General features: G+C 51.1%; 1 long non-coding RNA gene across 4 annotated transcripts; it reads left to right on the forward strand.

Annotated features, from left to right (window-relative positions):
• The first annotated feature begins 16 nt into the window (after positions 1-16).
• LOC116955560 (uncharacterized) lies at positions 17-27338 on the forward strand. Of its 4 annotated transcripts, none has more exons than XR_012930024.1 (3): positions 17-122; positions 23664-23898; positions 25585-27338. It is a non-coding gene; the product is annotated as an uncharacterized LOC116955560 (long non-coding RNA). The 4 variants fall into 4 exon arrangements; XR_004404861.2 differs by having other exon boundaries at positions 19-122; positions 23664-23738; XR_012930023.1 differs by lacking the exon at positions 17-122 and adding an exon at positions 153-1005.

Below are 27338 nucleotides of genomic sequence, written 5' to 3' on the forward strand. Positions count from 1 at the left end.
TCATGGGTAGAGACGCTAACCCGCGGTGCACCATGGGTAGAGACGCTTAACCCGCGCTGCCCCACTCCCCACCTGTCTGCTGGTCCGCGTGTGTCCTGGGCATCTCCTCACTGCGGTTCTCAGTGAGTTCGCCGTGGTCATTTAATTCTAAGTTAAGCCACGGCACCGCAGTGCCATTTGGCCTGGGGGGGGCGGGCTGCCAATTCCCTGACCCTGAGAAACCGTGGAGCACCCCCACGAGGGGGCCTCTCGGGTAAAAACTCAGGGCAGGTGCCCCCCCCCTCCTCATGAGGCCCTACTTGAGTGTGTGTGTGTTTAGGTGGGGGGGGGGGAAGTGCTGTGATGGGAGCCGGGTGGCTTCTCGGTCGCAGCAGCACAACGACGGCCCCGGTTTCGACGGAGCGGCTTCGCTGTTGTGGCACCACAGTACATCTTCTTATATATAAAAGTCTCCGCGCGCGCGCTTGCGAGGGATTTGGCTCTCGGACGGTGGGCTTGACGTCCAAAAAAAATTGCCAGGCAGCACGCCCTAAGTCCCGGGGTGGGAATAGGCTATTCCGTTTTCGCATCCCTCAACTTTAAAGTAGTTTAATTAACAAATTTGTGACAATCTTATTTTAATTATTTACTTATTGCGTCACATCGACCGTACCAACTGACAATTGCGTGGGGGGGGGGCGGACCCTGCCAAGTAATGCGCGTTCGGTCGAGCTCACGGGGGACATTTCATTTTACGCGTTTAACATGCAATAAATATACACATCACGCTGCGGATTTTTCTTCACAGTCTCATGTCCTCTTCGCCCCCCCCCCCAAAAAAAACAAACACGTCCAGTTTCTGCAACAGAGTCCGTAGATAATATAGTGCTTAAATACCATTATTGCACGGGCGGGGGGATGGGTGTGGGGGTAGTGGCCCAGCCTGCCAACGTGCTACCTCCCCCGCCTCGGCAATGTAGGCCAGGACGGGGGCTCCGCACCGGCCTAGGCCTGACTAAGCCTGTGGTAAGTACAAATTTCCTTGCTTCTTACCCTGCGAACTCAGGTTCATTGTTTACTATTATTAAACAAATACGTTGCCAGATATTACAATAATAATTTTTGTGTGCACATAGGAACTCTGCTTCATTGCTTACTATTATGAAACTTATAAGTTGCCACATTACAATAATTATGTTTGTGTGCAGATAAGAACTCGGGTTCATTGTTTACTATTATGAAACAAATACGTTGCCAGATATTACAATGATGTGTGTGTGCACAAAACAAAATTTTCATTATTAGCTTGATAAATATTCCCTTTTTTAGCTGTGCTTTCATCACGCTGCGACGGTGTATTGCCAGTCTGTCATGTGTTCTGCTGCCTGCTCATTAATTAACGTCAGTGCACTGCCACTATTATCTACACTACTAATTTTCCTTTTGACCATTATGACTGTATGCCAGTCTATAATCTGTTGCCTGCTTCTTTACCTCACTCAGTGTACTCCCCGCCTTTCATGTCGACTGTATTCTGCTTTTTCAGCTGCTGCCTGTATTGGCAGCTTTTTATGTCGACTGAAGCAATGCTTATGTCATTGAGTCGGCATACTGGCAGTCTATGATCTAAACTGTAGCCTGCTTCTCAACTTACCTGTGCGTACTGCTGCTCTTTAATTTACACTGCTTTCTGCTTATTTCTTCAATGCATTTCCATTGTTTCCATCGCTCATGTCACGCTATTTACTCATACGGAGTACTGCGATACTGAGAGCTGTCCCATCATCGGTGAATGCTGTGCACGTCGATGTGTGTGTGCGAGTCGATGTGTGTGTGTGTTTGAGTCCATATGTGTGCGCGTGTAGGTCCATGCGTGTGTTTAAGTCCATTTGTGTGTCTGTCTTTTACGATTGGACATCGCCCGATGTGTGTGTGTACGTCCAAGTGTTTGTGTGTCAGTCCAAGTGTGCGTGTCAGTCCATTTGTGTGTGCATCAGTCGCTGTGTGTGTGTTAGTCCATGTGTGTGTGTACGTCGATGTGTGTGTGTCAGTCCTTATGTGTGTTTGTTAGTCCACGTGTGTGTAAGTCCATACATGTGTGTGTGTCACTCGATGTGTGTGTGTAAGTCAGTGCGTGTGTGTGAGTCGATATGTGTGTTAAGCCATGTGTGTGTATCTAAAGTAGATGTCTGTGTGACACAGTCCATATGTGTATATGTGTGTAGGGCAATGTGTGTGTCAGTCTATGTATGTGTGTGTAAGTCCATGTGTGTGTGTCTTAGTCGATATGTGTGTGTAAGTACATATGCGTGTTTACGTCAATCTGTCTGTAAGTCAATGTATATCTGTGTGTGAGTCGATGTGTGTGTGTGTGTCGCTGTATGTGTCTACGTCCATATATGTGTGTTTAACTCCATGTGTGTGTATCTAAAGTGGATGTCTATGCGTGTGTGAGTCCATATGTGTGTGTGCAAGTCCATGTGTTTGTGTGTGCGAGTCCATATGTCTGTGTGTGTCAGTCCATGGGTGTGTGTGTTAGTCGCTTTGTGTCCGTGGCTCCATGTGAGTCCGTGTAAGTCCATTCCTTTGCGTGTCTGTAGGTCCATGTGTGTGTGTGAGTGAATGTGTGTGCTTTATTGACCTGGTCAAGGCCTGTGATACCATCAGTAGGCCTGCCCTCTGGGTTGTTCTTCATACTTTCGGAGTCCCTCACCCTTTGCTCACGATCCTTAAGGACCTTCATGATGGTGAGTGGCCCCGCGTCAAACTATGTGGCCGTCAGTCAGAGCCATTCCCTCTACACCTTGGGGTGCGACAGGGATGTACTCTGGCTCCCACATTTTTTAACATATATTTTGACCACGTAGTTCGTGAAGACTTCAGTGGCTGTACCGGAGGAATTACCATATGGTACATATACAATGGGAGGCTGATCGATGCCCGGGTACGGTCAAGGGATGGCTCCCTATTGATCAACCATGTAATGTATGCCGATGCTCTGGTGAATCCTGCTCACTCAGAGGAGGACTTGAAGGCACTGCTGCTGAACCTGGAGCTTGGCACTAAGAGGTGGGGCCTTACCATCAGCCCCATCAAATCTAAGCACCTGGCTGGGTATTTTGTACCATCGGACAATCCACCCCCACAACTCACAATTTCTGATGCGGCAGTTGTGTGGACATTGGAGAGATTCCCATACCTGGCCAGTGTGCTCATGACCAGCTCCGGTTTAACACCAGACATCTCACTCCAAATCAGTTGAGCGCCATCATATTTTTATTGGCTGCGTTACGCTGTGTGGAAGCTACCTGGTCTCTCGCTCTGCATGAAGCTCCAGGTCTTCTCGGCCACGGTAATCCCCTACCTTCTGTACGCTTGCGAAACGTGCACCCACCTAATGGAACATCTTCGCTGGTTGGAAACATTTAGGCTGGCCTGCTAACGATCCACCCTGGGTTTATCCATGTGTGTGTGTGTGCGTCTAGGTCGATGTGTTTCTATGTGTGTGGGTCGATGTCTGTGTGTAAGTCCATGTGTGTGTCTGCCTTTTTCGCCCGGGCAACGCCGGGTACTTCCCGCTAGTTAATTATATATGCGGGACAAAATTCTAGATGCAGCTGCTACCAAGCAAATGAAATACCCCTGAAGAATGTTTTTTTTTAATATAAACAAACAAGGCACCAAAGTACAAAAGGGCACAAACGACAATGAGAGAAATTAGTCCGTCAAGGTCTACTACACATTCCAGACCACAGTTCCAACTTCTCACCCAAGCCCATAAGAACCTTCATGAGGGGGGGGGGGGGTGTTAACAAAGTTGACACCACCTGCACTTATGAAAACCCGCACTTACTAACACCCTACTCACGAACACCCACACTTACAAACACCCGCACTTACCAACACCCGCAGTTACGAACACTCACACTTACGAACGCCTGCACTTAAGAACACGCACACTAACGAACACCACCCACACTTATGAACACCCATACTTACGAACTCGCTTCCATGAAATATAAAATATGATTTCTTATTTATCAGCGTGTGCCTGGATGAATTAAAAAAGGCCTTCAGTTCGGATTTGAATAATAATTATGATGATCATACGGTGATGGAGTTGATTTTGTCGGATTGTGGAGTGGGAGGGTGTTCCAGACTGCAGGCAGGAGGGAGCTGCGCATGAGAAAGCCTCGTCCGCCAGTGGAGTTTCAGTTGTATTTCTTTGGGGGGGGGGTGGAGAGCAGAACCTTGGGGAAGATGAACGGAGAACCCGGGGCGGAGTAAACCATGCTGAAATCAGCGGGGAAAGATAGGCATCGGGCGCTAGCCTGGGGAGAATTTTGAATACACGGTGAGTGCACTCTTGGTGGTGATTCCAGACTGAATCGGTAGCCAGTGGAAAGGTTCATAAAGCGGGCGTAATCTTATCTTAACATAATTCTTACGAAGAATGAGCAAGGGCACTGCATATGAATGTAATGGGTGCAGATGGGGTGAATGAAAGAGACGAGAGGTGGCAACGTGGGGCGAATCTGTGATGATTCGTGACATCGGCGGAGGCGAAATTGATGACAGTAAATGATGATGGAGTGAATGCATAATAGCCATGTAATGAGAATAATAATTATTATTCTGATATTAAATGATTATGAATGGATTGAATGAATGGGGTGAATGAGTGATGGCAATTTAATTATTATTTTCCTGATAGTAAATGATGATGAATGAATTGAATGAATGGGGGTGAATGAGGGATGACCATGCAATGATAATAATTATTATTACGTTAGCAAATAATTATGAATGGGTTGAATGAATCGGAGTGAATGAGTGACAGGCATGCAATAATAATTGGTATTCTGATAGTAAATCATGACGAGTGGATTGAATGAATAGTGACTGAGTGATTACCATGCAATGAGAATATGATTACAATTATGGATACGACGAGTGAGTACTGTTGCAGCTGCGATTTCAACGCACTTTGCCCACCTTTGGACGAGAGATAAAGGGAGACCAAATGAGAAGAGAATTGCCGCATATAACCCGCAGGGTATACCACTTTTTTACAAACAAAATAAAACCCTGCGGGGTATATGGAGGTGCGGGCTATTCCAAAAATATTTTACACGTGTGGCATGTCATGACTCGTTACATTTTTTCATGGTAGGACTATCCACTATGCAACACTTACCTTTGACTAAAGCACTGCTGGATAAACCACTCACACTAAAATTGCACGTGTTATCACGTTTTAAATTATTAGAATTGTTTGTACAATGAAATGACAATGTTGGAAGGGGGCTCACTTGTTTACCTGCGACGGGAGAGCTGGGGTGAGAGACGTGGGGCAGAGCAAGATATGTGGTGGTGACGGGAGAGCTGGGGAGAGAGAGGTGGAGGGTTGGGGGGTGGGGCAGAGCAAGATCTGCGGTGGCGACGGGAGAGCTGGGTAGAGAGGTGGGTTTGGGGGTGGGGCAGAGCAAGATATGTGGTGGCGACGAGAGAGCTTGGGAGAGAGAGGTGGAGGGTTGGGGGGTGGGGCAGAGCAAGATCTGCTGTGGTGATGGGAGAGCTGGGGAGAGAGGTGGGTTTGGGGGGTAGGGCAGAGCAAGATCTGTGGTGGCGACGGGAGAGCTGGGGAGGAGAGAGGTGGGTTTGGGGGTGGGGCAGAGCAAGATATGTGGTGGCGACGAGAGAGCTGGGGGAGAGAGAGGTGGAGGGTTGGGGGGTGGGGCAGAGCAAGATCTGCGGTGGTGATGGGAGAGCTGGGGAGAGAGAGGTGGGTTTGGCGGGTAGGGCAGAGCAAGATCTGTGGTGGCGACGGGAGAGCTGGGGGAGAGAGAGGTGGAGGGTTAGGGGGTGGGGCAGAGCAAGATCTGCGGTGGCGACGGGAGAGCTGGGGAGAGAGGTGGGTTTGGGGGGGTGGGGCAGAGCGAGATCTGTGGTAGTGACGGGAGAGCTGGGGGGAGAAAGAGGTGGGGGGTTGGGGGGTGGGGCAAAGCAAGATCTGTGGTAGTGACGGGAGAGCTGGGAGGAGAGAGAGGTGGAGGGTTGGGGGGTGGGGCAGAGCGAGGTCTGCGGCGGCGACGGGAGAGCTGGGAGGAGAGAGGTGGGGGGTTTGGGGGTGGGGCAGAGCAATATCTGTGGTAGTGACGGGAGAGCTGGGTGGAGAGAGAGGTGGGGGGTTGGGGGCGAGGCAACGGCGGTACCGTAGTGCCGCTATTGTCTGCGCAGTGCGCAATCTACCAATACTAAAACTGTACTTACAGTATCTACCAGTTACGTGTTACTTATTTATTGGATATTTACTTTTGTTACTAATTAACTGTTTTAAGTTCACTCGTTTCCGGTTAGTTTGTTTTCTTTGTGCGCGTTATGATTTTAATGTTAACAATTGATAGTGGAATGTATTACAAATGTAAACTTCGTATTAATATGATGGTATTAAGCTGCGGTAACGACGTTGAAGATATGAATGCATGCGGGGTGTATGGAGGTTCGGGCTATCTGAAATTTGTTTTACACAAAACGCTATTTTTGCGGGGTATATGCGTCTGTGGGTTATATGCATATGCCGGCTATATGCAGGAAAATACGGTAGTCTAGCCTGGGAGGTTACAAACGTGTGAAGTCCTATTTCTGCAGATGTATAAGAGAAAGAGACAGTTGCGGGTACGAAAAATGTTGCAGAGATGGAAGTGAGCGGTCTTGCACCAGGGGTACAGAGAGAGACGGAGGAGCACACTCCATCTCTCTCTGTATCCCCTGGTGTATCTGTGTTAATTCCCTCTACTTGGGTGTCTGTATATATATCTGCGGCTATGTGTTTCCTCTCTCTCTTAAATTTAGCTCTTCTGTACCTGATGATGATTGCTTGTGTTGCAATCGAAACGTCGTACACTATTATGTAATTTTATTATTTCTTATTTCTACGTGACTTTACCGAAAAAAAACAAAGAGGTTAAAATCTACGACGTTTCGATCGCAACACAAGCGGTCGTCATCAGGATAAGCGGGGTTAGCCTTTAAAGGCAACTGTTTATAAACGTTTAAAATGGGCGTAGCCCAAGTGTAATGTAAGTGATGGTCCACGGCGGTGCTCGTGGTGAATTTCCACCAATCAAAGGGCTGCCAGGTAGCCTTTGATTGCCTTTAGAGGCTAACCCCACTTTTCCCCCCTTTTTCTGATAACGACCGCTTGTGTTGCGATCGAAACGTCATAGATTTTTTGTTATTTTCTTTTGTATCTATCTATGTGACTTTACCAAAAGACCCAAAGAATATGAATTCCTGCAATTACAAAAGCTTTAAGTCAAGATTTAATTTCTGCATCATTAGCATGAAAAATTGCTGTTTTTTTAACGAAGCTTGAGGATACATGTGATGAATAGTAGAGGACCCATAATCGCCCCCTGCGAAACATTACCAAGCAGAGGCTTGTGAGAGGATGCGACACCATGTACAGCAACATAATACACCCAATCAGAGAGACAAGAGAACCAAGTTAGAATCGCATTGGAGCAGCCGGCAAAGCCATGAAAGTGCTCGAGGAGAATAGAATGATCAATACAGACAGTCTTTGACTTAGGAACACCCGCACTTATGACCACCATCTGCTTTTATGAACACCCAAACTTATGGACACCAACCGCACTGAAGAACACTTACCAACACCCAGTTTCGAACACTCGCACTTATGAACACCCGCACTTAAGAACACCCGCACTTAAGAACATCACCCACACTCACAAACACCCGCACTTACGAAAACCTGAACTTACGGACACCACCCATGCTTAGGAACACCCGCACCTACGCACACCTGCACTTTTCAACACCTGCGCTTACGAACACCTGCGATTACGAACACTACCCACTCTTATGAACACCACCCACTCTTATGAACACTCACACTTACGAACACCATGCACACTTACGAACACCCGATACTACAATCACCACCCGTACTTACGAACAACCACACTTATGAACACCACCCGGACTTATGAAGACCCGCACTTATGAACACCCACACTTATGAACACCCGCACCTACGCACACCCGCACTTACGAACACCACCAGCACTTAAGAATACCCACGCCTACAAACACCGGCATTCGCGAACACACGCATTTACAAATACCCGCACTTATGAACACACACACTTACGAATACCCGCACTTACTAACACCGCATGCACTTATGAACACCAGCACCTACGAACACAACCCGCACTTACGAACAACACCCGTACTTACGAGCACCTGCACTTACAACACCACCCGCACTTACGAACACCTGTAGTTATGAATACCCGCACTTACGAAAACCTGCACTTAAGAACACCCGCACTTACGAACACCCACACTTACGAACACCCACACTTACGAATACCCGCACTTACGGACACCACCCACACTTAGGAAACACCCACACTTACGCACACCTGCATTTTCGAACACCTGCATGTAAGAACACCTGCACTTACGAACATCCACACTTAAGAAAACCACCCGCACTAGCAAACACCCACACTTACGAACACCTTCACTTACGGACACCACCCACACTTACGAACAGCCGCACTTACGAACAACCGCACTTATGAACACCACCTCCACCTACGAACACCCGCACCTACGAATACCACCTGCACTTACGAACACCCACACTTACGAACACCCATACTTACGAAGACCCGCACTCATGAACACCCGCACTTATGAACACAACCTCCACTTATGAACACCCACACCTACAAACACCACCCATACTTATGAACATCCAAGCCTACGATCACACCCATTTACGAACCTCCGCCTGTATGAACACCCGCACTTATGAACACACGCACTTACAAACACCCATACTTACTAACACCACCCGCACTTCCGAACACCACCCGCACTTATGAACACCTGCACCTACAAACGCCACCCACACTTACGAACAACACCCACACTTACGAGCAGCCGCACTTATGAACACCACTCACACTAACCAACACCCACACTTATGAACATCTGCACTTACAAACACCTGACTTACGAACACCATGCTCAATTACGAACACCCGTGAAAACCCGCACTTATGAATGCCCGCACTTAGGAATATCACCTGCACTTACGAACACCTTCACTTACGAACACTCACACTTACGAACACCCATACTTAGGTAATGAGTGGCTCCGACATGGTAAGTAACTTCAAGTGTTTTATTTATAAATCTTCGGTACAGCCACTTCTCTCTCTCTCCGAGGATGTTGACCCGCTTTCGGGGCTGGGCTGCCCCGCCCCACGTGGCAATCACCCTGCTCGCTAACACACTGCTGGCTGGCGGTGCGCTAGGGAGCGGCTGAGCGGCTGGAGGTCGAGCCGCCAAGTGGCAGGTGGAGATGGCGGGGCCGCAGCGACAGGGAGCTCCTCTTGATCTTCAACACCGACCCCTAACGTTGCTGTACCCCCGGCTTATATTCGCATCCCCGGAGGCTAAGCCCCGCCTCTGGCCACGCCCCTCCTGGAACCTTCGGGAACGTTCCAGAGGCTTCCCTGGTAGATCTGCCCAATCACCTTTACCACAGATATAATCCCTACTATCGATAAACCATGGACTGTATGATAAGTAATGTAACCCCCACAATAATTCTGTAGATGGTGCTCTATTATTACATCACCCCCACCAATGAAAAAAAATCTAGCTGTCCCATGCTGAGGAAGAATAAAGCGTTACAGGAGCGCCATCAGCAACTGAGCATAACAACAAGCAGAATGGAATAAGAAAAATAAGGAATACCCCAACAATCAATGTCAGACAACAACAATGCGGAATAGGAACAGACACGCAAGTCAAAACCCAAATGCTTCAAGAAAACCACGACATCTTGGAACGTGTCCGCGCAGCCGGCCCATCTGCCTGAGGCGGGACCAACACCGGAACACCGGCAGGTGGAAGCAGTGGTCCAGTAGAGGGCGACACAGCCGGATCCAGCCCAGGTGGGAATTGCGGGGTATAGGCATCTGCCGGTCATGCCGCCTTACTCAAGGGCGCTGTGGGTGGTAAAGAAACAAACTTCAGAGGATCACCTTGCACAGGTGCAGCAGGCCTGTTGGCCACGTCAGGCACTGGGAACCCGGGATTTGGAGATGACAATGGCCCAACGAGAGCAACAAACGGCTTCAATCGCGACGGGTGAACAAACCAATGCCGACGGCCGTGATGAACGCGAACACACTCAGGACACAAAACCTCAATAATTTTCACCAGCCCCTGCCATGGTTTGTGGAGCTTAGGGGAGGTGCACACAGGCACCTGCGGGCAATGAAGCCAAGCCTCATCGCCAACAGGCCATGGCATGTCCTCTTTTGACCTCCGCACACAGCGTTCATTTCCAGCCTGGGTCCTGGAGGTATTCAACCTGGCAGCCTCCCGCACCTCCGAAACCCGTCTAAGGGACTCTTGGACATGGTCAGAAAGAGTCGACTTAGGAGGTATAACCGGGGAAGTCAATTGAACATCAACAGGCGGCACGTTCTCCCTCCCGTACATGAGGAAGAATGGGGAGTATCACGTAGAAGCGTGAGGCGCCATTCAGAGAGGACACTAGGTACCTGCAAATCCCAGTCAACCTGCCTCTCATTGACCATTTGGCACAGCATGTCGGACAAGGTTCGATTTAAGCGCTCAACCATACCGTTCGTCTGAGGATGGTAGGCAAACGTACACATTTTCCAGGTATCCAGGGCAGAGCAAACGTCACACAACAACTTGGAAGTAAAGTTCCTACCCTGATCAGTGAGCAACTTTTCCGGCGCCCCTTTATCCATCACATAGCCATTCACAAAAGCGTCAACGATGGATAAAAGAGATTGATTTTGGAAGGGGCCAAGCCACAGACCAACGAGAAAAATATTCCACGCCCACGAGAATACATTTGTTTCCACGAGGTGTGACAGGGAATGGACCCAACACATCCAAGGCAACTAATTCATTAATGCGCATGACCGAAATGGATTGCAAGGGCGGAATATAATGCTGCCGGGGCGATTTCCTCCGGGCACACTCGGTGCACGACCAAAGTGCACTAGTGACGTCAGACGTTATACCCGGCCATTAGCAATCCCTCTGCAGGGTAAGCAACGTTGTATGAACGCCGAGATGGAAAAGATGTTCACAATGCAACGTTCAGCTCAACCCCGCACGGAGAGAATCTGGCACAACCAATCGAAGCCGGCGTGACATGTTATCCTGCCACATCAATAACCTCTCATGAATCAAAAGCCGACCCTCCTTGACAGGATCGGAATCACCCGTGAACGGTACAGCCCGTTTCCGCAAGGAGGTCAAAGAGTCATCAGAAAATTGTTCGCACAACCACACTGAACGTGTGAGGCGCAACACACCATCGTCAGGTGGAACCCTCGTCTCGTCTGGAAGCGTCTCAACTGCGGACACGGCCAGGGGTCGAGACTCATCATGAGGAGTACAGCGGTTTACACCGGAGCGGCAAGCACAGTGAGATGCGTGTGGCAACCGCGACAATGCGTCAGCATTAGCGTGACGAGTCTCTTTCCGGTAGGTGACATCAAACGTGAATTCCTGCAAACACTCCAACCAGCATGCCAACTGACCACCCGGCTGCTCGATTTTCAACGATTATTGGAGAGCCGCATTGATCAGTGCAGATAACGAACCTCCTGCCATATAAGTAGGGCTGAAAAAGTCGCGCAAAATGAGCGACGCCAGCAACTCCCGACGAGTGATGCAATAGCGGGTTTCCGCCGGCGAGAGCACCCGACTACCATACGCAATGACGCATTCGACGCCCCCCTTCATCTGTGACAGGACAGCCCCGATGCCCGTGTTGCTGGCGTCAGTGTCAAGGATGAAGGGGGACGAAAAATTGGGGTAGTTCAGAGTAGGCGCGTCAGACAGCCGATCCCGCAAGGTATTGATCGCAGCCTCCTCCTCTGGTCCCCAGTGGAAACGCTGATTTTTAGCCGTGAGCGCATGCAACGGTTTTGCGATGGAAGCGAACTGAGGGATGAACCGGCGATAATAGGAGGCGAAGCCGACAAAGCTCCATACATCTCCCACACTCGCGGGAACCAGCCAGTCGTGAACGCACACCGTCTTTGTAGGATCGGTGGAAATATCGTCCACACTCACAATGTGACACTTTTTAGGCTTAAATTTCAGATTTGCCGAGTGCATCCGCTCAAAAACAGCACACAGCCGGAGCAGGTGGTCATCAAATGACCAGCTGAACACAATGACGTCGTCCAGATAAATTAAGCAAGTGTCCCATTGGAGAACAGCCATGACGAGTTCCATGAGTCTCTGGAACGTGGCAGGAGTGGCATTCAAATTCCATCGGCAAACAATTAATTTGAAAGAGGCCTCGTGGAGTTCGGAATGAGGTCTTCTGCCTCGAATATTCATCGAGGGGCAGTTGCCAAAACCCAGAAGATAGATCAAGGGTCGAGAAGAACCGCGCTCTGGACAAAGCATCCAAGGAGTCATCCATCCATGGCAGGGGATATGTGTCTGCCACGGAAACCTTATTCAACTGCCGAAAGTCAACACAAAATCGGAGGTTGCCATCCTTTTGCTTTACCAAAACAACAGGAGTGCCCAACGGGCTAGTGGAGGGCGAAATAATGTCCGCGGCCAACATATCTTCGACAGCACGCCGCACACTTTCTTTCTCGGACGGCCCCATACGATGTGGGTTCAAGCGAATGGGGCTGGTGTCACCCGTATCTATGTGATGGGACAACAAGGACGTCTGACCCAAGTCGAAATTGTCCTTGCTGAGCACATTGGAAAATTCGAACAACAATAGCCGCAAATCGTCACGCTGAGCCAGAGAAAGCGACGAGTTTTCATCACAATTAGGCGATGCATCGATTGTCCGGTGGACACTTTTTACCGACAGCGCATACAGCCTGCGCCGACGTGCGCTCCTCACGGTCGGTAAAAGTGGTGGTGGCATGAGCGAGGACAGTGCCCGTGGGCACAACAAAATCACCAGGTCCCCCATTCAAAACCTGCAGAAACGGGGCCTGACCCGTTCTGAGAATAGTTTGAGCACAAACCAACTTCAACCCTTGCATAGCAGCATTAGAAGGCGTCAACAAGACACCATTCACCGTGATGTCGCCGCAACAGATTTGCTTGCGATAACGAAGCGGAATCAACATTTGCGAACCCGAAGGAACCGTCATGGTGGCATCAACCAAAGCCTGAACCGTTTCGGTGGACGCCGGTCGGGGAAGCGGTAATGACAAAAACCGCAATCTACGACCCGACGGCAGCTCAAGACAACCCTGGTCCACAAGAATCTTGACCGGCATTCTCGCCAAAAAATCAGTGCCCAACAAGCATGGCACGGCCAACGTGCGCGAGATCAACACGGGCCCCGACGCCTGAATGTCCCCAATGGTGATACACTCGTCAACCTGGAAGGGGTAACAGCCATTTAACCCGTATACACGTTAGGACACCCCCTAGGCTATCTAGCCTAATTCCTGTGTCCCCAATTCCTCTGTTACAGGCTCTAGAGGAGGCTATCTGATCTCGCCCTGGTCAAGCACAGATCACGGCACCCCCACCAACCAGACCGACCCTTAAAAGGGCTCCAGCTTTGAGGCTCTGGGGCTGCACTACTGGCTTACCCTGCCGGCCCTCAAAAGGACAGCGGTCAGGGAAGTCCCAGGGTCTATCTAGCCGGCCTTCCTTCTTCACTGGTTCTTCATTATTGGCCCCAACACACTGCCCCGAGCTTTCTGGCTCCCCGCCCTTTATACCCATACACCACTGAGGGGCGGGGCTATAGCGGACGTGGTTGTAGCCACCATAATGTGACTGTGTGTTACCTTCCCGCAACACCCCTACATCACCCCCTCCTATACAGCCCACAGCCGTCCCGGCTGCAACAATATTAAACAATAACAATGCAACAAACCCCGAACCGTGTGTGCCTCATAACAACCAAATGCCCCAATAAATAACCCAACCCACCTATACAAAGATACACTATATACAGCATATACATTCCCCCCCCCCCCCCCCCGCATTCAACCGGAGTCACCCGTCAGCGCAGCAAAAGGAGACATAACAGGTGAGTAGAACAGTGTGAACAGAGCAAGTGGAACCAGAAGGCAACATTACAAAAACCGGCACGTTTTGGCACGAGTCCGTTTTGCGGGGCCATCGTAGGGGGGGAAACCGGTCGGGCCAGCGGTGGGCGCTGTCCGTTCAGGTGCGCAACCCTCGGCATCCCGGGAGGACAATCCCCGTCCCCGCCGGGTGGCACAGGCGGCTGGGAGGCCATCATTCTCGAGGCACCTGAATATGGAACAGTTAGTGGCAGATCAGGGGCAGGCAGCGAAGTCGCCGTCCAGGAGTCAGCGGACACATCACATGCTCGGCCTGTGTAATGTTGTGGAGGAACGCGCGGTGCCACAAATGGCTTTAGGCGCGAGGGGTGTACATACCAGCGACGTTTCCCCCACTGAATACAAATACACTGTGGCCGCATGACCACAATTTCCACAGGACCCCTCAATGGCCGCAACAATTTCGCTGAGGTTGCCAACGGTACTTGAGGGCAGTGCAGCCAGCCTCTGTCACCCAGTCTCCACGCATGTGTGCGTGACTGGCACGATCGCAACCTCTCGTTAGCTTTCTGTCGGCAATTAGAGTTTTGGGCAGCTGCCTCTTGCGCCTCGGTCAACCTCAGGATATTAAATTTGACATGGTCAGCCAATTTCGATTTTTCGGTTCGTTTGGAGACCCGCAGCTGAGTCTCAATAGGTGGATCAACATCGCGGCTGTACATCAGAAAGAACGGCGAGAATCTGGTCGCCGCGTGAGGAGCCATTCTGTAGGCAGCCAAACCCCCTGGGATCTGAAGGTCCCAATCGGTCTGGGAGTCACACACTTGGTGACACAACATGGACGTGAGGGTTCTATGAAGGCGTTCCACCATTCTATCCATTTGTGGGTGATAGGGGGAAGTACGGATTTTTTTTGTCCCGAGGAGCGCACACACCTCTTGCAGAAGGACGCTAGAGAAGTTCTTCCCTTGGTCAGTCAGCAGCCATTCGGGAGCACCTTTGTCGATGACGTAGCCCTGGACAAAGGCCTCGGCGATGGCTGCTGCTGACTGGTTGGCGAGGGGCCATGCCATAGGCCATCGAGTAAAGTATTCTACCCCAACCAGCAGGTACCTGTTACTCCTAGGGGTCGCAGGGAAGGGCCCCAAAGTAGAGCGCGATGAGTTCATTAACTCGAGAGACTGTAATAGATTGTATCGGCGGACAGGCGCCCCTCGCTGGTGGCTTCCGTTGGGCGCACTGAGTACATGCACCCAGGAGGTCATCCACATCCCTTGCCATGCCTGGCCAGAAGAAATCTAGCTGGAGCATGGCAAGGGTCTTGTGAGTCCCTAGTTGCAAAAGTCGCTCGTGAGCAGCCCACACGGCCTTACCCCGCAGAGCAGAAGGCACCACCAGCCAGCGACGGCGGGCCTTCCTATCCCAATGCATAAGGAGCCCCTGGTGCAGCCCGAACGAATCAACCCCTGTCACCCCCCTCATGGAACCCCCTGCGCGACGACGCAACGCGAGGAGGGACGCGTCCTCCATCTGGAGGCGCCCCCATTCCGTAACAGACAATCCCAGCAAGGAGTTCTCTCCCCCCTGCTTGATAGGACCCGCAGACAAAGGGCCCTCGGTGGTGGCAGCAAGAATCAGAACATTTAAAGCGGGGCTGTCATCCGGTGGCTTACAATGCCCCGATCCCATGAGACAAGCGCAATCTGAGGTGGGTGGCAGGCGAGACTGCGCGTCCGAATTTGTGTATCGAACACCTTTCCGATATGTGGTTGTGAAATCATAGTCCTGAAGGATCTCGAGCCATCGAGACAATTGCCCCAAAGGCTGTTCCACCCACAAGGCATATTGCAATGCTGCATGGTCTGTACGGATGGTGATGTTCCGGCCGTACAGATATGGCCGATATTGTATAAAAAATACAATGGCTAACAGCTCTCGACGGGTGACGCAGTATCTCTGCTCCCCCGGAGACAAGACTCTACTGCCGTTAGCCACAAAGCGCTCCACACCACCGACAACCTGTGAGAGCACACCCCGAATACTCCCTTCGCCGTCAGGGCATGTAAAGGTTTAGCAATGGTCGCGAAGTCCGCAATGAACCGCCGGTAATACGATGCGAACCCAATGAAACTCCTGACCTCAGCCACCGAGGTGGGAGTCGGCCAGGAGCTGACACACTGCGTTTTTGCGGGATCGGTGGATATGCCCAATCAGCTGACGATGTGCCCTAAATACCGCACGGATTCTTGGAGCAAGTGGCACTTCTGTGGTTTGAACTTTAAATTTGCAGCACGCATTTTGAGGAACACGGCGCGCAATCTCAAAAGGTGTTCGTCAAACGTTTTGCTAAATACAATTACATCGTCCAGATAGATCAGACAAACATCCCATTGTAAGCCAGCCAAAACCAGTTCCATAAGGCGCTGAAATGTCGCCAGAGCGGAGTGTAATCCCATAGGCAACCGGTTAAATTGAAATAGGCCGTGTGGTGTACGGAATGCAGTCTTTGGTCTGGACTCGTCATCCAATGGAAGTTGCCAGAATCCTGACAAGTCCAATGTAGAGAAAAATCGTTCCCCTGCTAGAGCATCCAGAGATTCGTCCATTCGGGGGAGTGGATATGCGTCGGCTACCGCGATTTTATTTAAGCGACGAAAATCCACACAAAATCTCAAAGACCCATTGTGCTTTTTCACAAGCACTATGGGTGCCCCCCACGGACTGGTGGAAGGAGATATAATTTCCACAGCAAACATGTCGTCCACAGCTGTTTAACATGATCCTTTTCGGCGGGGCTCAACCGAAAAGGATTCTGACGTACCGGAGCATTTGCACCCGTGTCGATGTGGTGTTGCAGCAAATTCGTGCACCCAATATCATATTTGTGCTTGCTAAAGACGTCAGCGAATTCAATCAAAAGGTTCCGTAATCCGGCACGCTGGGAGTCGGATAGATAATTCGTTCCTGAACACAGTGCGTCCATCCAACTATCGTCCTCAATGGAACGTGGCCAAGATGGAGGGTCGGTCCCCGCATGTCCCATAACCGTTTCTACTACGGGTACCGGCGTCGCGTGTGCAAGCACGGTCCCTTGGGGAACCACAGCCGTTTGCACCCCGACATTAAGGACCATGATGAACGGGTCATCGCTCCCCTTCACAATCGTTTGAGCGGCCACCAAATCCAGCCCGTTTTCCCCAGCCTTTGAGGGCCCTAATAGAATGCCGTGGTCTGAAACACCTGGCGCGAAAGGTCGACGTAACCGAAGAGGTACGAGCATTTGCACGCCCGGTGGCACACGCACAGTACGAATGACGAATGCCTGTATCATCGCACAGGCCATCCTTGAGGTGACGGGGAAGGCAGCAACATTATACGTCGGCCCGAAGGGAGCTCACTGCATACCTGGTCAATCAATATTTTAATCAGCATTTTGGCCAAAAAGTCTATCCCCAAGAAGCACGGAACCGCCAGTGAGGATGAGACTAATATTGGCCCAGATAATTTGATATCTCCAATGCAAATTTGTGCTCGGATTTGGCCTATGATACCCAACGAACCCCCATATGCTGCGTAACACGGAATGTCGACCGGCAGCAAGGGGTGGCTCTGAACGGGGAGGATATTATAGATCAAATCCGACACAATCGTTGCCGATGCCCCCGTATCGACAAGGACACGCACCTCAACCCCATCGATTCGACCCGCAACAACAGACGAACCCGCCGACGCAGCCACAACTTGTTGAGCCAATTCAGACCACTGGCCCAGCCTGAGCGCCCTCTCAACCCTGCCGCAACCCGACAAACCGGCGGCCATATCACGAGATCCGTACATTGAAGCACGTGAGATAGTGACAGGTGTGTGCAAAGGCCGATCATGTGGGGTGCCGCAACTTGCTGGAGTTTGATGCGAAGGCTTGTAGGCTGGAGCGCCGTCCGGCCGGGGTCTTGGCGGTCGCTGTCGTGGTGCCCGGCATCCCGAAGCCACGTGGCCCTTGAGGCCGCAGTTGTAGCAGGTGGCGAGTGCACCCGCCGTCTTGGGTTGCTCCTGGTGGCTCAATGTCGTTCGAGCCGGCCTCCCTCTGGACCTCCACTCTGCAGGGCGACCTGCAGCGAAGATCACCTCGGACAAGGGGATGGTTGACATCCCAGCGCACACCACAGCTGCACCGTTGGAGACGAGAAGTGGTCAGCGTTGTGACAGCAGATGTGCGTGTATGCTCCTTGCTACCCGCAAGGAACACATGTCCGCGTTGTCCGCTGCGATGACAACGATCTGCAGTTCTTGAGCCAGCGCCAGAAGTATTTCTGTAACCATCGCGTCCACCCCCTCGCAGTCCATGCGTGGGAAAGCCGCCTTTGCAAGGGCCAGGAGAGCCATGCGGTACGCAAGCGGCGACTCTTTCTGGCCCCTGCGCCGCTCGTGGAACAGTTGGCGACAGTCCGATGGCGGCACGTAGACAGTGGTGAGGACTCGGAGCGCTGACTGCAGTGTAGCACGTGCCGACTTGTGGGCCGTGATGAGGGTGGCGAGAGCATCATCATCCAACGTGGCCGGTAAGGCACGCAGTGCCTCGTTGTCCGTCCACCCGGATATCTCTTGATGAGCGAAGAAGCGATGCTCAAAGGCCCCCCAGTCGCCCCCTTCGGACACAAATTCTGTCAACACAGGCAAGCGCTGTTGGAACGATAGCTCCGTTTCCAACAGCCGCTGCCCATCATTCCCACCGTTTTCGTCATCACTGGAGGGGATGACGGTCCCCATCGGCAGTTGTACAGTTGATGACACGGCGTCCCGTGATTGGAGTCGGCAGCGCTCATCCATCGTTGATGACGTTGCGCCTGCCGATTGGTCCTGGCGGCGACCGTCCATTGGTGATGACGTTATGGCCGGTGATTGGCCCCCGCTGTCCACGTGGTGCTGCGGCCCTCCAATCTCCGTAGTAGACACCGCCATGGCAGCAAATCCAAATTCTGACGGCTGTGTGCTGGCGGGAACAGACGTTGACCGGCGTTCTTCACCATGCCGCATCGGCACCCCCAGCCACGCGCGGTTAATTTCTTCCAGCGTGGATGCCGCGGCATACAGCAGCTCGGCAAGACGGGAGTGAGCTGCCCGTAACCCGTCTCCTAACGACGGCTACTCCTCCAGCTGCAGCGGCTGTTGGGATGCCTGTGGCATTTCGGGATCGTTGGCTAAGTTCGCTGGCACTGTCCCAGCTGCCCCAGCAGAGTCGTCTTCCTCCCCAGGTTCTTGCGAGCGGTTTGTCCGTCTTGTGTCCATTATAAAGACAACTCCTGACACTAGTTGTAGTGGGTTCATGGGACACGGAGACGGTGGAGTAGAGGCAGCACTGTTTATTTGATCTTAACGAGGGTTGCACTGGAAGGGGTAACGGCCCCTTCACCCGTATACACGTTAGGACACCCCCTAGGCTATCTAGCCTAATCCCTGTGTCTCCAGTTCCTCCGCTACAGGCTCTAGAGGAAGTTATCTGATCTGGCCCTGGTCAAGCACAGATCATGGCACCCCACCAACCAGACCGACCCTTAAAAGGGCTCTGGCTCTGAGGCTCTGGGGCCGCACCACTAGCTTACCCAGCCGGCCCTCAAAAGGACAGCGGTCAGGGAAGTCTATCTATCCGGACTTCCTTCTTCACTGCTTCTTCATTCTTGGCCCCAACACAATACTCCGAGCTCTCTGGCTCCCTGCCCTTTATACCCATATACCACTGAGGGGCGGGGCTATAGCAGACGTGGTTGTAGCCACCATGATGTGACTGTGTGTTACCTTCCCGTAACACCCCTACACATTGAATAACACTGACCATATGGGCATTTAAATACAGTCGTGCATTATTGTTGAGTTTCGACTTATTAACCATTTGTCGGGGAGGCTGACTCCCATCTCCCCGCTCATCTGGGATCCACTGCTCCCCTCTTCCATGTCCTGGGGAGGGTTGCTGCTCACTGACTCCCCCCCCCCCTTCGCTGCGGCCCCTCGGGGCATGATTTAAAGGGCTGGCGTGTAGCCACCAAAATTCAACGCGGCTACCTGCCCGACGCCACGCACCAATCGCACGCGCGGGACCCAGGGTCGGGGGTCGGAGGGCAGGGGCGTCACTCTTACGCGCGCAGCCGATTGGAGGAAGTGCCCCGGAGCAGGTTTAAAGGGCTGTGTGAACAACCTCGCGGGTACGCCGCCCATGCACCTCTCGCACACGCTAACCACGAGCTACACAGTTAATCTCGCGTGCATGCCGCCCGTCTATCTCGCGCACACGTTAAGCAGAGGTGGCACGGATGATCTCGCGTGCACGATGCCCGTCGACCTCGCGTACACGTTAACTACGAACTACACGCAGCGGCGAGCGCACACACGCGGGTAAAATACACGCTCGTGCGCGAACACAGGATACCACAATGGGAAGGCTCACAGCACCATGCACCCCTCTCCGCACTCGCAGGGACGACACGACAAGGTTTATTGACTACTGGCGATTTATTCTCCGCGAATAATGAAGCTAAACTACCCGTGTCAGTGTGGGCCAGCAGGCCAGGTCTAACCTATTTCCCGGCGGTCTGGGACTCAATCTGTCCCGTCTCTCCCTAATCGCTCTTCCTAAGGGATATTCCCCTTTACCTCACCTCCCTCTTACGTACTCACGGTTCGCCTCCGAGGTGCATGAAGTCGCGGAAAGGCGAGGCTGTACATAGTCCTTGCTAGGAACGGGGCCTGGCTGCGGTGCGACTCGTCTCACGGACGATCCAGTAGCAGGCACGATGACCCCTCCGCTCCTTGACTCTAGAAGAAACCCGAATCCCTACCACTACCTCCTCTACCCTTTTTATCGTACTTACATCAAAGATAACGTGCTGCTAATCCGCTGGCCTATCGTCCAATCAGGAGCCTCGGATTTCCCGCTCTTCGCTAATCCGATCGGTGCTCTCTCCAACGTCCGCTTTTTACTCTTTGAACAAGCACACACGTCGTGCAAGGGGAGGGCCTCCTGCCTTCCCATCGCTCGCTACTCCGCCTCACCCCCTACCAGCCTGGTGACCCGTGTGTGTTTTTGCTGTTTCCTATCCGCGGTGGCTCGGCAGCCCCGTCGTGACCATGTGATTACAACCCAAGTCACTTCGCCGCGGTGCATGTTAGCCTCGGGGGAGGTCGCCCAATTCCCTGGTCGCAGGAAACCGTCAAGATTGGTCCCATGAGGGGGCTTCTGGGTGAAAACCTGTCGGCCAGGTGACCTCCCCTCGGGGCTCTATGTGGGGGTGTGTGTGTTGATGTGGGGGGTGGTGAGGGAAGAGCAGCGTCGGCCCCGTCGCTCAGAGGTGGCGGTTTCGCGGCCACGGAGTCGTCAGGATGGCCTCGCTGCTGCGGTCATCACAGTGGCAGGCACGGCTCAGATGGAGCGGCTTCGCTTCTGTGGCACCACACATTCGACTTACGAACGGGCCTCGGTAACAAATTAGGTTCGTATATCAATGACTGTCCGTGGTGTCAAACGCTGAGGATACATCCATGAGAACCAATTAAGAAAGAGATCCAGAATCTGTAGATAAGAGAATGGTTTTGACACCAACAAGTAATGCTGTTTCAGTTGAGTATTTTGTAAATGTTCTCATTTCTGAGTTTAACAATACTTCAAAGTAGGACCACACTTCACGGCATGGTTCTAAATCCTTCCAAGCTACCCCAAAAGCCAACATATGCCCCATCATCAGCCGCATCAGCATTCGAAATCCTACCTCGTGAAATTGGCAAAACCATATCCAGGGTGGAATCCTGGTCAAAGCTGTCTGCGACCACTGTAAGGAAGCTGTAGAGAGAGCGGTGAGCCGAATTCCCCGCGACACCGGAATTCTATCAGTTTTCTTGGCCTCTTCACTGCAGCTGCCAAGAGGAGCATCCCTCGGAGGCTTCCGGAAATAATTCACTCCCTGCTGGAAAAAAGAGACCCAGGGACCTGCTCCGACAGTGTAACTAGTCGGGCAGCCCACAGGTTGGAAAGGCCCTGCCGGAGTCTTTAGACTCGGCCAGACGCTAGCGGTGGGTTGAGTGCGTTGCAGGCCCAGGACTTCACACACTCAAGCCGCTGTCCCTGGGCCCTATACCACGACGTCTGGGTGCTGCTAACCCCAACAGGATACTAGGCCGCAAGAGTCCTGCCCAACTTCATAGCGTCCACTGCACAAACCACAGCTGCAGATGCGGATAGCTGATGCACAAGTGGAACTACATTTTGATTTAAAGCTTTCGTGACAGCAGGAATTCATATTCTTGGTTCTTTTGGTAAAGTCACACAGGTAGAAAACAAAAAATAAAAATAATAAAATAAAAATATACGTAAAAATGTAAAATAATAAGAGCAAAAAAACACGAAAAAATATTAAAATACAATTATTATTTTAAAATAAATTGAAAATAATAGACGCAAAAAACCCACGACGTTTCGATCGCAACACAAGCGCTTGTGTTATTATAATTAAAGACTACACAAGTGAAACATTAAAAACTCTGCAGTAGTGGTGCGACTGCGGTCATCCAGAGCAGAGACCCGCGGCGTATAACGACAATGCCCCGAGCCACAAATACGAAGGAGATACATCGTCACAAAGATGATACACCACTCCGCCGCTGCTCCTGACATGTTGTTGTCTCTGCATCAACATCAGCCGTACCAAAAACAGGTTGAACCTGATCATAAAAGTTATGTTTATGAAGATGATTAATTAGATGATGGTATATGCCTCAGCAGTTTTCCTGCTGTGTTTGTCTCACCTGATTTCCTGTGTTGCGATCGAAACGTCTGAATCTATTAATTTTCCATCTACGTGACTTTACCGAAAGAACAAACGAGTATAGGTATATGCCATGTTCAATGGCCTTTGATGTAATATATAAAATATGGCGGTAATTTGCAGGCCTATCAGGATTAAGTGATATATATGTTTGAGACCTGGGGTGACAGCAGCTACATTGAGCGCCGATGCATTAAAAACTCTGCAGTAGTGGTGCGACTGCGGTCATCCAGAGCAGAGACCCGCGGCGTATAACGACAATGCCCCGAGCCACAAATACGAAGGAGATACATCGTCACAAAGATGATACACCACTCCGCCGCTGCTCCTGACATGTTGTTGTCTCTGCATCTACATCAGCCGTACCAAAAACAGGTTGAACCTGATCATAAAAGTTATGTTTATGAAGATGATTAATTAGATGATGGTATATGCCTCAGCAGTTTTCCTGCTGTGTTTGTCTCACCTGATTTCCTGTGTTGCGATCGAAACGTCTGAATCTATTAATTTTCCATCTACGTGACTTTACCGAAAGAACAAACGAGTATAGGTATATGCCATGTTCAATGGCCTTTGATGTAATATATAAAATATGGCGGTAATTTGCAGGCCTATCAGGATTAAGTGATATATATGTTTGAGACCTGGGGTGACAGCAGCTACATTGAGCGCCGATGCATATACCAGGGTGCAAAGAAATTGATGAATCATTTTAGCAGAGCGATGCCCTCTGCTGTGTGTGGACCAGAAATCACCTGAGGAAGAAAAAGACGAAGAAGTATAAGAAAGGCATCTCCAAGGTAGCTCTCTGGTATCCCTAAACGTGAGTTCCATTTGCGACACCGACTGCGCGAACGCCTATGGACACAGATTCGCCAAGCACGCGAGTGGCGAAGTCTGCACGTGCCAGCCCCTCTCGATCGGTGATAAATCATGGGTTGCAGGCCATGGCTCGCTTTCTCTCCTCCCTCCCTCCTCTCAAGGCGAGTCTTGGCTCCACGTGCTCGCACTTGATTGAAGTCGATCTATCGGAGCCGTCTGTACGTACGAAATCGCGTGCCCTGCGGATACCGATTGCACAGCCGCCACTTTGTCCACCGCCGCCCCCCCCACCCTCACCCCACGCACCCCCCCCCACCCCCCGGCTCCCTCCACCCCCCCGGGTGTTCCCTCAACCGGTCTGCCCGCCTCGTCCTTCTCCGCCGCCGCGTGCGCTTTTCGCGGTTGCGTTGCCGCCGCCGCTGCTGTTACTGAGTTGCTCTCCCGCGTGTGTGTTATATCGGAGTCGTGACTGGCGTCGTTACGGCAGGATGTCTGACGTTTTGCGCCACGTACCGGGAGCTTCATTTTGTGAAGCTGCTCTGGGTTTTATGGGGTTGTTCCTTTTCCATGATGTAGTTGCGTTCCTGAAAAAAACTGAGTTATGGAAAAATCGCATCATAATATACAGAGTGCTTCAAAAAAATGCGAACACTTTCGGGAATTTGCAACAAGACCACAAGAAATATACCTCCGGGCTCTGGAGACTACCTGGAGAAGATTCCAAGCACGCGTTGACAATGGTGGTGAACAATTGGAGACTCTTTGACTTTTTTAAAGCTATTAACATACGGTTGTTAACATGTTAAAGTGTTTATCATCCATTTACTTTCCCATTAAAAACGATAGTCCCATATCAGTGTTAACAATTTTTGAAGCACCCTGTATATTGTTGCGAGCGAGAACAAGGCTTGCGCAGTGCACACCGCAGGACCAGCCTGCGTGTGCCCTACCGGCTGCGTGTGCCCTCTTGCCTGCGTGTGCCCTAATGGCTGTATGTGCCCTACCGGCTTCGTGTGCCCTATCGGCTGGTGGGTTTAGAACACTGTGGGAACGTTCATTGTTGGCAAACGCATTTTTCATTTTGACAGCGATGAAAGGACCGGTTAATCGAGTCTGCGGAATACAAAATAATAATAATGATGATTAAAAATAATGAATTTAATTAACCTCAAAAGCGACGGCAATAAAAGAAAATATATGGACACATTTTTTTACTATAAATTAAAACAATTCAGAGTCCTAATTGCCGACGTCTCATAACACCGGACTGCGGAGTGAAGGGGGTCACGGTGTTCTGTAAGTCAAGTCTTGGCATGCCCTGCAGTGCAACGCAGCGTGAACTTAAAATATACACGCAATTATATATATGCGCATATATTTAAAATATATATACGCCAGTCATCCTCGCAGCAGCAGCCGATTTTGGCTGGCCATCGAACAAAGAGGGTCACCGCATCGTGCGCCGCTTTCAGGTGCGCTCGTGCGGCCGTCTGCAATGCTCCTTCCTTACCAATAGTAGGAAGCCATTAGGAACATGTGCTTCAATGGGCAGTGGGGGACAGGGCCAGGTTATACTGCTCTCAGGAGCCATTGGGTGTGTCCCTCAAATTACATCGACCATGGCAGGGTCCTGTCGAGGTGGTGGAGGTCAGGAGGCCTCAGTGTGTGAGAATTCAGGCGGGACCCTGCCGCTGGTTTTTTCATCCGTCACGCCTGAAACCATATGTTCAGCCCCCTGTAGACAGTTCACCCCCAAATCCAGTGTGGCCGATCTCTGGTGTGTCCGACGAGCTGGGGCAGTCGGCCGAAGAAGTTGTGCCTCGGGAAATGCGTTGTGTCGCCCACAGTTCCCAAGTCCCTGATGCCGGGGGAACCGCAAGAAGCCGCCGCGGGCGATGGACCGTTTGCTGGAGCCTGGTCAATTTCCTCAGAGATTTATACTCTTTGTTTTTTTTGGTAAATTCACATAGATAAAACAAAATAAAGATAAAAGAAAACAACTTCATCAAATCACGACGTTTCGGAGGCAACACAAGCTTCCGTCTTCAGGTGGAACAGTCAGCAAGATACCGAAAAAAACCAAAGAGTATGAATCCTTGCAGTCACGAAAGCTTCAAATCTAGAATTCCTCAGAGATGTTCAGAGATTAGCCTGCCCCTTCAAGGCCTTTGTGCAAGCACCCATCACCCAAAGAGGCATGGAAATCCACTCCAAGCGATGGACCGGCGTCGACGACCCGGTCTAAATATCTCCGGTTTAATTGAGTGGATCTCCCATGGTTGTGGCAGATTGTTTTTGTATGCGGCGTTCCGCCCTAATGTTCGTCGGTTTGTTAGGTTGCGTTTTACGTTCCGCCTTAACGTGCGTCGGTCGTTGGGTTGTGTTTTATATGCGGGGTTCCGCCTTAACGTGCGTCGGTGGTCGGGTTATTTTACTTATATAGGTGCTCCGCCCTATTCTTCGTTATTCGTTGTGAGCCGAGATGGCTGTTTTTTTAGAAGGGGGGGGGGGGTGATGTAGGGACAGTGCGGAGAGAGAAAGACAGTGCGTGTGTTGTGACAGTGCGGGGGTAGGGGCAGTACATGGCAAAGTGGTTACGAGAGATAATTACAGGAGGGAACCATCGGGGAAGTTCAGGATTGGCCGAGACAATTCGAGAAAGGGGGCATGGCTGGGGGCGGAGCGACGCCACGCCGGGGAACTATAAGCCATCGGGCGAAGGAGCTCGAGGCTGCCCTGGGAATTCGGAATGGACTGTTTCCACACCATCTTTGGGCCGTCGCTGTCTCCATGTCGTTGCTGTCTCGATGTCGTCGCTACTTGGGTGCTGTCCTCGCCCAAGTAACTTGTTATCCTAGACCAAGTATCATTTGTTATCCTAGCTCAAGTATCTGTTGTTATCCTAGTCCAAGTATCTGTTGTTATTCTAGCCCGAGTACTGTATGCTAGTCATAGCCAAGTACTGTAGGATTCGATAGTATGTTATCTGCATGATACGCCTTAATAAATGAAGAACGAAGACAATAAGTTCTCCGAGAGTCATTACAAATGGAGCAGGCCAACCAAGTAGAGGGACTCAGATTATTTATAGTCGGACCTCTCACGTGATTGGCCCAGGGGCTAACTAATGGGCTGAGAGTGGGCACTACAAAAGGTTCACCCAAATTGGCAGTGGGGTGTTGATCTCAAAGCAGAAGCAGCAGCATGGTGGCAGAATTTCTTCAGTACCACCCCCAGTAGTGGCTGGGCGAGCTCCCCACCGTCGCAAGCAGCGACACGAGTGAGTACCAGGGGATCTTCACTGTAAGTAGCAGATGAGGGCTGTCTCCCACTCCACGGAATGTATATTTTAAATGGAAACGTTAGGTGACATTCGTATTATTATTATTATTGTTCATAATAGAGGTTTTTGGGTTCGATGGCATAAGTATAAATATGTGAACCCTCTACCACCTGACAGCAAATTAGCAAGGGATTCGTCACATAAACAAAATGCCAAATAGTTACTACTACAGCCCACCGGTGTGTTGGAGAGTAAATCCACAAGATTTACAATTTAAGCGACGTTTCACTAATAATTACATCCAGCTTCCGATCTTAA

The sequence above is a fragment of the Petromyzon marinus genome, chromosome 60, assembly GCF_048934315.1.
Source record: "Petromyzon marinus isolate PM22_M1 ecotype Great Lakes invasive population chromosome 60, UKy_Petmar_22M1.pri1.0, whole genome shotgun sequence".
NCBI lineage: Eukaryota > Metazoa > Chordata > Hyperoartia > Petromyzontiformes > Petromyzontidae > Petromyzon > Petromyzon marinus.